Below are 14863 nucleotides of genomic sequence, written 5' to 3'. Positions count from 1 at the left end.
TCTTCATTCACTTGCTAGAATAATAAGCATTTATAATATTCAAAAATGTATACTCCTTGTGCATGAGACTTTGATTGTACCTCCCGAAACAGTCAAATAACCAAATGCCCCTCCCTGAAATCCATCTACTGAAATACAGGAACCAAATATTTTTTAAATTCAAGAAGTATTTTTTGAACATCTATTCTGCCCAAAGCATTGTGTTAAGTGGTATACTAAATATTAGAAGGGATATAAAAATGAACAAAATATTGTCTATGTCCCAAATAGACTTTTCTCTAAGTAGGAGAAATAAGATAAGGTATAGTAGATGATATGTGAGGTGAGATGTAAGTAAAAGAGGGAAAGGGGTGAAGTGTTATTTCAGAAAGTAATGGAGGGGAGGCCATGATTTGCAGCTGGGAATGTCCACTCTCCTTCCACCAGCATGGTGGCATCTACCCAGTATCGGCAGCTGATCAATGACTATGGACCCCCATCTCTGGGCTATACCCAGGGTTCAGGGAGCAGCCAGGTACCTCAAAGCAAATATGCAGAACTTCTAGCTATCATCGAAGAGCTAGGGACAGAGATCAAACCCACATATGCAGGGAGCTAAAGTGCCATGGAGAGGCTAAAACGAGGCATCATTCATGCTCGAGGATTAGTCCGGGAATGCCTGGCAGAGACTGAATGCAATGCAAGATCCTAGCCTCCCACTTCACTTCCAAAGTTTTCCATTTCTTTGTGAAGAAGAAAGACTAACACTTATTCCTCTGGTGACTTTCAAAACATTCATATCAATCTCTTCTGTTGAATGGTCCAAAAGTTTAGGTTCTTTCCCCTTTTCTTCTTCCCATCCCCACCACAGTCTGTAAGAATAGGAGGTCATTTTGCAGTTAAGATTTCCATTATATGTAGTTAGCAACCTAGGTCACTTTTTTTTTTAAATATTGAGTCCAGACCATGCATGTAGAAAATTCTGCTTCTGTTGCTGCCAACTCTAATTTACTGCCCTGCTAACTTAACCCTAATCTTGGATTTTCTTCCTTTGAATACACTTAAAACCATCCACATAAATATCATTCTTTGCACCTTTTCCAGAATCTCCAATAACTATTTAAAGATTTTTTTCACAAATCAATGCCAATTGTGTTGACATACCCTGACAGTTGGGTATCTCCCAGTTAGGGCTACATGATGATCCCTGCTTTAAAAAATAAAGAATGTGGGTTTGTTTTTGTTTTGTTTTTGGTGTGTGAACTTTTGCATGATTGTTCGTGCTTTGAAGTCAATTTAAAATGCATGATACAGATGATTGATCAGCCTACTAAAAAATGAAGAACCCACAGTTACTTTTCAGACAGACTGTAGATTTCAGATCTTGAGTTTGCCATAGAATGATTTAAAAAATCTGGATAAATGACTAAAACTGTTATGTGCATCTTTGTATGTATTTATTACTTGATATAATAAAGCTTATTTTCATTAACAATTTGTATCAAAAAAAAGAGAAAGTAATGGGGGGTAACACCTGATTGAGGTCTTCAGGAGGGTTAAGATTTTTATAAAATATTTGAGGAAGAGTGTTTCAAGTGAGAATTTGTGAATAAAGATAGCTGCAAATCACAAGACATGTTTAGGGAATGACAAAAAAATTCAAGAAAGTGAGAAGACATCTGGATATTGAGGTTGAGATTCATATCAGGGAGGGATTTGGACTTTATTATTAAAGGAATGGAGCCATTATTTTGGGAGTCTGTGAATTATATGTTAACATCCATGCTTTAGGAAGATTACTCTGGCAGCTAAGTGTACAATTGTTTGGAGACTGGAAGAGAAGATGGTAGAGTCAGGTAAAAGAGGAAAGAAGCTACTGAAATAATGCAGGACTGATGAAGGTGAGAATGGAAAAGAGGGGATGGATGGGACCTAGAGAAAAGTTTTGTGATATGAAGGATGTTGTCATGGACTGGATCTGCATAATTGTTAGTGTTTATAAAATTCAGGCAGAATTGACTTTGGGGGATTAAATTATCCCCAACTATTAATATCCAGGCTGACCATCTATGTCAGCCAAATTAAACAGACAATTTGTTGATGTCTGTTTTACATTCTCCTGTTCAGACTTGATGAGGTAAGTATGTTATTTTAGAAAAAAGGAGGAAAATTAAGAAATGATCACAACAGCAAACCATATCAGGCAAAATAGGTTATCTTCTATCCTCATATTCCTCAACTTACTCAGTCACCCCTCTACATAATTAGCATAGGAACTCAAAGGCAATTGTCATTAAAATATGTACAAGAAGTAAATGAACATCATCATATAACAGTTCCATGTTTCATGTTCTTTTGAAGTTAGTGAGTGTTACTTGGTATAATAAGGTCAGGCTTCAAATATTCTGTAATATATTTCAAATATGATTCTTATTCTGAAGAGAAAAACTAAGATGGGACTTGTCATTGTAGATTTTCAACTATAGACTTGAAATATTCCTCTTTTCACCCTATATCCCTATGGTGTTTTGTACATAGGAGTACTTTTTTTGATTATCCATTGGATTGAACTGGATATACTCTAATTTAGTATGGAACTGCTAAGTAATATAGGCATCTAATAAGCTTGAATTATTTGAATAAACAAATTACTTTCCACTTAGGTTCCTGAACAATAAAATATATTTCCTAATTTTAGAAGTTTAAAACATACCCTTCTTGATTGTGAACTTCATGTGATTTGATAGGAAGAAAGAAAGAAAATATCCAAGGATAGACCTGCAAAGATAGAGAATATGCCTGTCATTTCTTTTTTTTCCAGTTAATTTTTTATTTTTCCCCCCTCAATTACATGTTCTTAAAAGCTTTAACATTTTTTGACTGAACTCCAATATATAGTAATGTCTAGTGTGCCATGGAGGAAATGCAATGTTTTTGATTGTTACTGATTAATAAAAATTTCTTTTCTTTTTCATGCATATTTGCAAGTCAATATTTTGTAAGAGTGGAGGAGAAGGGGAAAATATGGGGGACTTGATGATGAACTGCATGTGTTCCTGCATAAAAAAATGACACTGATAATACTCATATGAACCTTCTCAGTTAATAAAGCAGGGAGAGGGAGCTTTTATAGTTGAAGCACAGGAGAAAGCTGAATTCAAAGATAAAATATGGTGTAAAAATGGAGTCAATAGAAAAAAGGGAAATGTAATGGGAGAAAGAAAAAAGGAGAGGAGGAACAGGCCAAGATATTTCATATAATAAGATTTTTCTTTATTACAATGAGCTATTGCAACGATATGGAGGGGGGGAAGCAAGGGGGAATGAGGGAACCTTTGCTCTCATCAGAGGTGGCTAGGAGAGGAAACAGCATATATACTCAATGGGGTATAGACATCTGGAGTAAGAAAGAGAGAGGGGGGTCAAGGGGAAGGGGTGGGGATGTGAGTGATGGAGGAGAGGATGGGCCATGGGGGAAGAGTGGTCAGATATAACACATTTTCTTTTTTACTTCTTGCAAGGGGCTGGGATTGGATGGTCTGTCCGGGACCATAGGGCCAGGTAGATGCTGGGCCTAAGAGGTGGTATGGGGGCTCAGGGCTTCTTGGCCCCAGGACCAGGGATCTGTCTGCTGCGCCACTCAGCAACCCTACAGCAGAGTCAGAGTGAAAGGAGAGAGAAAATATAGTACATGGTAGTGGAGAAATACGAAAGGAGGGAGTTGCGATCAGCAATGGCAACGTTGGAAAAATATGGAAGTAACTTTTGCGATGGACTTACCATAAAGAATGTGATCCTCCCATGACAGAGTTGTTGGTGTTGGAACAAAGACTGAAGCACATTTTATTATCATTATTATTATTATTATTATTATTATTATTATTATTATTTGGGGGGGATGCAGGGCAGATGGGGCTGGGTAGCCTGCCTGGAGATGCATAGGGTGATCATTGAGTGTCTGAGGCCAGATTTGGACCCAGGTGCTCCTGGCTCAAGGGCCAATGCTCTGTCCACCACCCAGCCACGCCTACTATTATTACTATTTTATTTTATTTTGGGTCTTTTTTTTTTTTTTTCTTTTGTTTTTTGCAGGGCAGTGGGGTTCGGGTGGATTGCTAGGTGATTGTTGGGGCGGGATGTGGGCTTGGGTGCTTGTGGCTCCAGGGCTGGTGCTCTGTCCATTGTGCCACCTGGCCATACCTACAATTATTACTATTATTTTTTTTCTCTCCCCTTTACTTTATCACTCAAGCAAGTCTATATTTATGGGGGGAGGGGGTATTTTGTTTACTCTTGAACAAGAATATTTTATTAATGTAAAAAACATTATTTGTACAAAATGAGAATAAATATTTAAAAAAAAGATTTAAGCAAACTAGATTGCTGCTGTGGAGAGCTATAATTCCAACCAGGTTAGAAGATATACACTTAGCATCCTCAGAATCCTCTCATTCAAACTTTTCATTTTACATCTCAGAAACCTGAGATACATAGTGGTTAACAATTTGTCCAAGGTCACTGTACAATAGTTGGAAATCTGAATCCAAATCCAGGGGTCATTCCAATATACTCCCTTTGGATTAAACCCTGAATTTCTTAAGTAGAGCAATGGGTCCTCTTATCACTCCCCTTTTCCATCAGGTACCCATAAGTGGATATCTGCAAACAAGTTAAAGAGGATGACATAAGACACCATGCTAAGTGAGAGTAGCATATTTCAGTTGAGGCTACCAGATTACCAAAATGACTATTATTTGCTTGGCAGGCTCCAAACAAACACTGAAAATTAAACTAGGGAATATTCACTGGAATCTAATGAGAATTAAATATATTTAATTTATTTTGAGAGTGTACAATTTAAAAAAATGTTTTCAAATTCAAACTTTCTTTTGGGTGTTTACAGAAAATGTGCTTACAAGTGTGAAATGTGCACTAGTCTATTGGGCTAACCAGTTCAGAGATTTTTCCCTAGTTTCGAGCTGGAGTTCTAGTCCTCACAAGTGTGAGTGACAATTGTGTTCTTCCCAAGAAGAAAGCCGTGCCTTTAAGACTGGACTCAGTTCATAAACAGTTCCATCAATTAGCTGTCAAAGGTGGTTGTCTAGGCATCAGTCAGAAAGCTCTTACTACCCTTGCCAGGTAAAGTGTTAAATGCTGAGGTTGCCAAACAAAATAAACCAAAATACTTAGCCCTTCAGGAGCTCACATTCAAAAGGGGAGACGGAAGCCTGTAAATAATTAGGTACTTTAACCAGGTCTTTCTGAGTTTTTCCCCACCCTTTCACTTATTATTCTGCAGTTCCTGTTCTGTCAATCTTTTACTGGGTGCTCTTGTACTGGAGAATAGTGGTGAACCAAACTCATACTTTTGTTAGAGTACTATTGAAGATGACCACCACCTCCAGTGTTTCTGGTGCTTTTTTTTAGGCTCCTCTAAGCATCAAGTTAGTTCACATGGCTTGGCCCAAGTGAGGAGGAGGGAGGAAGGAAGAATGGTAATAGAAAAATCCAACAGAAAAAGTGTGATTATTTTTTCCTTGTCTGCCCCCACACCCCACCCCTAGTATTTAGCAGAGTGTATTGATCATTTGGGAGGCATCTTGCCTGTGCAGTAGGCAAGGAAGGAAAGTATCATTATATGTAACATCTGGATGGGGAGAACAGCTTTGTAGCAGGCAAAGGAGCACTAGGAAAAAGCACTAACAAAATGTTTTCCAGAATGCCGTGGGACAGAACTGTCGGGTTACGTAAAGAACACCAAGGTCTTTGATCATTTCTCAGGCTTCATATAGCTAATTTTGTCTAGTGCTTCAAGGTTTTCAAAACATTCTATTTCTCCCTACAATAAATCTAATTATGTAAACACTTATTATTTCCATTTTCACCATTGCCATTTTATAGACTGGCAAACAAGGTCAGAGATTCAGGGTAATTAATACAACTAATGACCAAGGTAGAATTTGAACATAGTTACAAAAAAGCTGTTTACCTAGCATATTGTTTTAATTGATGTTCAATAAGCCAAAGGAATATAAGAAGTGAGCTGGAAAGGGTACTGGCTGATCTTCTTTACCTATGACAGAATACATTTCCTCTCCTCCACAGGTCACCTTGGTAGAGTTACTCCCAAATGATTTATGGGATATCACATAAGTTACTTAAAGTTCTAAGTAAAATTTGGGAATATTTTTATTTCCTTCAAGAATTATTAAGAATTGATACCTGTAAAACTTTGGAAGAAAGGTACACGTGAATTGAAAGTAGCATGTCTTAATAAGGAGGTCTTGGTTAGTGTCTGTCAAAAAAAATGATCCCTTGATGGACAAACTTCTAAACATGATTGTCTGGGCTGGTTCTCAAATGACCAGATAAAGTCTGTCAGTGGAGCTATTCTAGAAGTCTTTCTAGCTTTGTAGGAACTACTAGAACTTGATCATCATTTGTAAAGCCTTAAAGCAATCTTCATCCCATGTTGAAGCATCAGAGTAGATTTAATTCAGTAGAATTAAAATACAATTATTACCAAAAAAGAGACATTTGATATAAATATAAAAGGCATGGGAAAAAGTCCAACTAATGAAGTAAAATATTTGAGTCTGAGTCCCAGCTCTGACACCATTTGTCTCTGTGATCTTAGATAAGTTATTTTACTTCTTTAGGACTCTTTGGAAAAAATGGAGATAATAATATTTAAGTCAGCCATTCTATTATATTCTTGTCAGACAAGCAAACTGAAAACACTTGCTGAAAAGGAAGCAATTTTATTGGTTGTGGAGGGAATTCTCTCTCTCCCTCTCTCTTGTCTCAGCATGTAAGGAATACAACTCCCAGAGTCTTTAATGTTGCCAAAAGAAATTTTATACAGGGTACCATGGAATCAGCTAATATTTCAAGGCACAATATGCAGTTAGGGTGAAGGTCATCATTAATGATATTGGATATAACCCCATATTTAAAAAAAATCTTCTTGGTAGTTTTCAAGTTGGGGCATAAAATTCTTGTGATATCCGATTAGATAAGTGATGTTTCTTGACATTTTTGTTCCAAAACATCCCTTCCCCCAAATATTTGTTTAATATTTGGGGTCATTTGGTATATTATTCATAGTATTCCTTTATATTTATTCAGCTAGTACTTACAACTTTAATGATAACTTTTATCCCCAAGCTACAAATTATAATTTGTATCATGTAATTATAATGATAAAATATAAAATTTTATTGTATCTATGATTATGAAAGCTTCAAATATATAAAATAATTATGAATATTCTCTGTGGAACACCCTATAAGAATTGAAAGAAGTAATCCAGCAACACCTCAATTGCTTTCTATTATCTACAAACCACCATATTTCCCTGTGTATAAGATGTACCCTTTTTGAAAATTTTGGGGTCTAAAAACTGGGAACATCTTATATAGTGGTTGTAGATTTTTTTACTTGCATTTCCCATTTTTTCATGCCAATCTTTGTGCTCATTGTTTCCCATTTGTTACCGTGTATTAGGTTATGTTTTGCCACGTTCTGCCCAGAAATGGCTCAGAAAATATTTTCATCCAGTGCTAAATTCAAGTTCAAAGTGATTCAGTTTGCAAAAATGAATGGAAATCGTGCTCCTGAACATAAGTCTGGTCCTCCTCCAACCGAGAAAACAATCTGAGACTGACTACAGGAAGAGGAAACCCTACTGAAATGACAAGGCAGAAGCCCATGAGAAGCAAGTCAGTCAAATGCCTGAGTTAGAGAAGTGAAGAGATGGATTGAAGAGCAAAGGGCCATTGGAATTCCTGTGTCCACAAAGATGGCTCAGCAGGAGGCCAGAAGAATTGCTGATGAAAAAGATGTGACTGATTTCAAAAGAGAAACAATTGGTGCTTCAGATTCATGAAACGGAATGGACTAAGCATATGTCCATGCACTAGACTTACCTAGGGTGTGCTTGTGATCAATCCCAGACCAGAGCACAGGCAGGAGAGCAGTTAGAGTCTCTCCTAAGACAGTGATTCATCATTAAACACAGATGAAGATGAGCTAATGGACGGGAGCTTTGGTAGTGATGAGTTGTATGAATTTTATGATGAATAAAACTTGAGTTCAATAAGTTTATATAGAACATTTTTTTCAAATTTTGGGCCCCCAAATGCATCTTATACATGGGGACATATGGTAATTTTTATAAGGAAAGATTCTCTTTAGATGAGAGTTTCTTCTCTAGTCCCACTGGCTTACCAGCTATACTGTTGTTATAGAAGCTCTACTGACCAAAATTTCCAGTCAGTACATTTGAAAATCTGCTAGACAGAAAAATTGTAATATATATATAGAGAGAGAGAGAGAGAGAGAGAGAGAGAGAGAGGCTACATTTAAGTTGGAAAATACTCTTAATACTGAAATGGGAGACAAAATAAATTTTGTTTCTGCAGAGTATTTGTCATAGTCCATGATGGTTTGAAAATAGCTTGAGGTGCACATGCCTAGCAATCATAATTTTCAGACATTCTGATAATTATATTGCAAGGATACATATGTTTGCTGCACTAGATTATACCATTATATAACTCATGTGGTAGGATTGCAGGAAACTATTTTGGTACAGCATGCTAATGAGGATATTTTTGTGAATCTGGTTATTGGGAATGGGTTTGTGCTTGATTATAACACCCTCATAGCAGTTTGGAAACAACTCAATAACAAATTCTTGAAGCAACTTCAAGAATATGTTGTGCTTAGTCAAGTATCAGAGTTTGATGCAATCACTATACAATCACCAGGATTGTTGTGTTAATTAAATTCAGGTCAATAAACATTTGTTAAGCACCCTTTATCAATTATCATGACAATAACTGCTGAAACAAACCTATAATGCATCAAATATGCATCATCATCAAATTGGCACAGTATAAATATTATTCATTACCTAAAATTATTTATTACTTAAAATTAAGACTTTTTATTGTGAACCCTTTGAACCATATTTATGAAAATCTAAGAGGTTTATTAACCACCAAATGGGAACCCTTAGATTTGATCATTGTTGTAAACTTTGTAACGTAACTAGCATTGTTTACTGGAAGTGTCATTTATATCATTTTCTTGTTTGTATTACTAGATTATTAACAATCTACATATATTTTTAAGATGAAATTTAATAAAAAATTTTATTCATGTATAAACTACTCTACACTGGTTCTTTCCCTCCTCCTCCTCTTTCCAGAATCTCATTCCTTATAATGCACTCACTTCTTAACTTTAGATTCTTTCAAAGCCCAACTTAAATAGGAATTTCTACATGAAAACTTTCCTGATAAGCTGCTGTCAGTGTCTTTCCCTCCAAATACTTTCTATTTTTTTGTATGCATTCACTTTGTATAGACTTATTTTCTTCATTGAATGTAAACTTCTTGAGGAATGTTTCATCTTTGTATTTTTAATCCAATACCTGAGACAGGTTAACTACTTAATAAATGCTTGCTGATTATTGATTGAAATTTGTATAATCTTGGTATTTCTCAAAAACTTTCTAGGTGAACCAATTAGTTAAGCATTTTGGGTCATTAATGGGTGGGGACATAACTCATGTCTTACCCTAATTAGTATTCAATTCATCAAATATTTGTGGTTTCATTGATATGGACATATACTCCCAAAATGATTGCAACTATAATTATAATAAAAATAGTTTTACCCTACAGTCAACTTGATGATGAACAGTTTTGAACTTAGCAAGATGAATCTTCAGCTGATAGAGATACAGTTCATCACCAGACCATACTAGAAATCTAGAAATTTATCTTAGAGCATTGTTTAGGAAACTAAAAAGTTGTGATTTGTCTGTGTTTACAGAGACAATATGTATCAGATTCAGGTCTTGAATCTAGGTTTTCCAGACTCTTAGATTGGTCCTTTATTTATAATGTTGCATCATCTCTTGACTTTCTTGTTTTTCAAAGACAACCTATGAGAATACAGTAGAAGAAACTTAGATTTGAGAAAAATTAGGTGCTTAAATACAGGTCCTTAAAGAATACTTATTGTCATCATAACCAACTCAATTGAGATACAGTTTGAACTATTTAAAAATAGTAGACTACTAGCTATGTATAGATAGATTATAGACTAAGTCTAGGAAATCTTTCTAATTCAGTGATAATAATTTACAAATGAAAAGGAAACCAGAGTGAAATGAAAATATCTGTCATGTTACTCAATTCCACAACCAATTTTTGTATTATGTTATACATTGAAGAGAAAGTTTAAATTTTAGGCTACACTGAACTTAAAACCGGTAGCAATTCTGTTATGGCACAGTTATACACCCATAAGATGGTAGAGTCCATCAGATCTAACAATTTTATAGATGAAGAAACTAAGGAACAGAGGGATAGATTTTATGAAACCAGTACTATACTGTGATTATGTTTGTTTTCACCCATACAAACTCTGGTCTATCATTGAATAACCATTACATGCAACACATTCATTTGGTTTATGCAACACATTCATTTGGTTTCATTTCTTCAACTCCTGTTCTAGAGAGCTCTAATCTTGTAAATACAACTCTGTATATATGGCACAGAGTCTTTAAATAAAAATATATATACAGATATAGATGTTTCTTTGTACATATGTTTCTCTATTTAACATATTTCTCAATGATGGAAAATCTTATGTGAATAGAGTTGATTTTTGAAAATAGTAAAAAGTTATCTGGTGAATAAGTTGGTTTCAAAATATATGACTTTTTTGGGTGGTGGAGAGTAGGAGGGAATGCTTATTAAGGAGAAAGAATTAAGGGGGGGTATAAACTACTGAGACTAGTTTATTTTCAAATCTTCCTCTGAAGGCAATTCTTACAGATGAAAGAGCTCCTGAGATGTTTGTGCAAGATCATTTTCACTAAGATAAGTGCTTATCAATTCAATGTGACTATTGTAATAGATACAACACTCATTTATATGTGAACTCTGATATGTGTTTAAAATTCTGTCTGTTTTTTTAATAATAAAATTCTGCCCAATGTTTTTCAACTTTTTGAGAATTTGTTCTTCAGTCTTGGATCACTCTCTTTAATAGAGATCATAGTCCCTTTATATCTTGGAAGATGCCATTGATGGCTTGGCACATCTTGGCACAAAAAGTCATTCTCTAGAAATTAAATTTTAATGTCAATAACTAATTTACATTTTACTAATTATTGCATAATAAAGAATATAGTGAATTATTGATAGGAATAGAATAGTATCAATAATATTGATCAATTCCTCACAATCATATAACATTTTTCTTTCTTCCTTTTTCTTTTGAATTACACTCAATTCCAGGCAGTACAGTAGAATGGATCAAGAGATAGCCTTGGAATCAGGATGACCTAGATTGAAATTCAGCCTTCAGAGTGACCCCAGGACAAAGTCACTTCATCTCTAAAGGCTCTAGGTCGATTTCTGAGACTATAAATTGTTAATCAGGTTCCAACCTAAAATGATAGGAGTTTCTTCATATCATTGAAATCTCAATTCTAGTTCCTATCTTTATTTTAAATTCATTGATTTCTTCCCTCTCTCTTTTGTTGATTTTTATTTTCAAAGTACTTTTATATACATTTTAATGTCACAAGGATATGGTTATGAACTTGCTCTGGTAGGAGACATTTCTCTGTCTCTCCCCTGCTGGCTTTCTTCATAAACAACATGAACATCCAAGATCAGTGTTATGCAAATTAAACAGAACACTTGTGTCATTAGTTGGCCATTTCTGTGTCCTAGTCTAACAATTAATTCTACTTTGCTTCTATTCTACCTTCCTATTTCGGAAAGTCAGAGTGACATAATGGAAATGGCACTGGAAGCATATGGCATGGAGCTGGTATCAGAAGACCCAGGTTTGGTTCCACACTCAGACAATTACCAACTGTGGAAAAATCACTAGAGATCTTTGAGCCTCAGTTTCTTATATATAAAATGGCGATGATCCTATTTACACTATGATATCAAAAGATTCTTAAATAAATGTAAGCTAATATGATTACAAAAAAAAAAAACTTCCACATTTTAGAAAGATTATAATCACCTCTAGTTGTGTGGATATTTATCTGACCCCTGAATTCTGATGATTCCAGAAGAGAAAGTGGGGCTGGTGACTTTGCACATCCCTCCCTTACTTGAATCCAATTCAATTGCATGTCATGGCATTGCCTACATGATGTCATGGTCCTTTTCAAGAACAAAGGACTAACAACAAAAACAATCTATGATATATCTTCTAAATTTTAAAGACTTAGTTTTCAGGAAGAGTATAGGAAGTAAGGACTCTGAGGTACATTTTTTTTATTAGTTTTTTTTTTTTGCAAGGCAAATGGGATTAAGTGGTTTGCCCAAGGCCACACAGCTAAGTAATTATTAAGTGTCTGAGACTGGATTTGAACCCAGGTACTCCTGACTCCAGGGCTGGTGCTTTATCCACTGTGCCACCTAGCTGCCCCTGAGGTACATTTTTAGTTTAAAAAAGTCAGAGCATCAATTATTAAGTCCTCTGGCTCCCTCTTAAATATGCAATCTTTTGGCCATTTTTACAATGAAAAAAGTTTGAGGCTTTTACCTCAGAGTAATAAATACTCTCCACTGTTTTAGAGGGAAAAAGGCAGAGGGAGATATCATTCCACTTCCAACTTCTTGCTTCAAGTGCTTATCCTAACTGTTTCTGAACTGGTAGTTTTAATTAGGAAAAATTTCCTTCTTACTACCATTCACCATTGAAATTCAAAATTGCTCTTAATGACTCATATCTAGTGTTGAAGGTGAAGGAAATCTGTGAGCATCAAGATAAATCAGAGATAGATGCTTATGTCCTCAGAGGATGGAGGAGGGACCTATCCTGAGTTAGTCTTTGAAACTTCAGGATGCTAAGTCCCACTTTCATTTTCAGGTTCAATTCCCTAAAGACCTACTGTTGAGTTATAAATCACCACAACCTACATCTTTTAGTTCTTTGAATTCAATAATTAACATTTCACAGTGGGTAGGCAAAAAGCAAAAAAATAATAAATTCCTCCCTGATTTCTTTGGAAATGGAGCAGGTAAGTGAGAAAAAGGGTATTAAGTGGATTAGATCTACATTTGTTTTTATTATTTGAGCCTTTCTTAAGAAGCAAAAATTCAGTTTCAGTAAAAGTGTGTTTGGTTGCTTGTGTTTCATGTTCTGTTTCTCATTTATAACTCTTTATAACAGCAAATGCCTAGGAACAAAGGGATAATACTGAAGGCTAAATCTAAATTTAGTGTTTTGATTTTGGCATCTTGCCAGGGTAATATGTTCCTTCCTGGGGGTGCCTTTGGCATTTGGAATCTTGGAAAAGGTGAACAGCTTGTTCCTAAATTGCCAAGTAAATCATAGTTTTTCCAGATTTTCCTCCAACTAAACTTTTATTATACAGTAGGAAAACAGTATGGCATTAAGTCAGCCAAGAGACTTAATCTGAATGAAGGAAAACCAAAATTTTTATTCTTTTTCTTTTTTGTAGGATGTGGTGTGTGGGAATGATGTGCAGATAATATGGATAAAAGACTGGAGGGGAGGAGGCAACTACTAGGGATCTAGATTAGCAATCTTGGGGATGTTCAGAACCCATAATATTTCAAAAACGATGAACAAGAAACTTATCTCCAAATAAAACTTATAATTAGGAGTCACTGCATTAATATGTCTTTACAAAGTACAGGTTTAAGAATTTTGCTTATCATTGTAAAGTATATGTAAAAACAAAATTTGTGCTCTGCCATTAGTTTACTCATGAAGGTCACTTTAGAAGATACAAAGTGTTAAAACTTAACTGATAGGCTTCCATAGGTAAGAAGGGAAGAATGAGAAAGAGATGCTTTGCTATCATTGCTTGATCATATCCTGATCTCAACCTTCTTTTGTTAAACTTAAATCAAAATCCTTTTCAGAAAACACTAGCCCAGAGAAAGACTTAAGAAGTTCTGAACCATCTTTCTGTCATGTCTTTATGTAAATGGTGATATTATCTGTCCCATGCTGATGTTTAAATGCTTATGATAACTTGTATTTATATAGCACTTAAGAATTGTAAAACACTTTCTAGACATCTGACTTGATCCTCACACTATGGCAATGAAGTGGGTACTGTAGGCAATGACTTATGTATTCTTTTCAAATACTTATCTCCTATCTCTATACATTTGCCTAAAGTGACCTCCTTGCCTAGCTCTTTTTGAGGTTCTCATCTTTCTGAAATTACTTTGCATGTATTTATCTCTATATTTTTTGTAAGTAAACAGACAGAAGAGTTCCTTTCATTTTTTTGTACCCGCAGGACCTAGCACTATGTCTTTCACTAGTAGGTACTTAATAATTTATTGAATGGAACTGATGAAATTAAGGTCCAGATAGGTAAAGTGATTTATCCTAGTAATGTTGAATGTGTGATTTGTATCTAGAGCTTCCTTATTCCAAGTCTTGTATGCCCCCCCCCCATATAGTATGTTGCTGCTCAATGTGGGTCAGATTACTTATATGAATTTTTCCATCTTGAAAGATATGCGTCACTTAAGAGTGAATCAGTAGACTATTTACTCAGAATAAATGTCATCTAAATTGTTTATGGATGCCTATAACTAGTCTAACATAATGCAACTGAAAGAAGGTATTAAAAGACATATGAAACCTTTTTTAAAATTTTACATATATATATATATGTGCAAAGAATTCATCTGACTCTTCAATTTAATCCAACTATTTACATTCACATTTAGAAGTCAATAATTTATTGAATTACTGATATCCACTTCAAGATATATGCACTGTGAAGATAAAAACAAGTGTCAATCTTCAAATGTTCAAAAAAGCAATTTTGTTCATTTATAGTCAT

General features: G+C 35.0%; 1 pseudogene; it reads left to right on the top strand.

Annotated features, from left to right (window-relative positions):
- The first annotated feature begins 427 nt into the window (after nt 1–427).
- LOC141489919 (cyclin-dependent kinase 2-associated protein 1 pseudogene) lies at nt 428–1004 on the top strand (annotated as a pseudogene).
- The last annotated feature ends 13859 nt before the right edge of the window (nt 1005–14863 follow it).

The sequence above is a fragment of the Macrotis lagotis genome, chromosome 5, assembly GCF_037893015.1.
Source record: "Macrotis lagotis isolate mMagLag1 chromosome 5, bilby.v1.9.chrom.fasta, whole genome shotgun sequence".
In the NCBI taxonomy this organism is placed as follows: Eukaryota; Metazoa; Chordata; class Mammalia; order Peramelemorphia; family Peramelidae; genus Macrotis; species Macrotis lagotis.
Note: the sequence above shows the minus strand (reverse complement) of the source record. Positions and strands in the feature narration are given on the sequence as shown.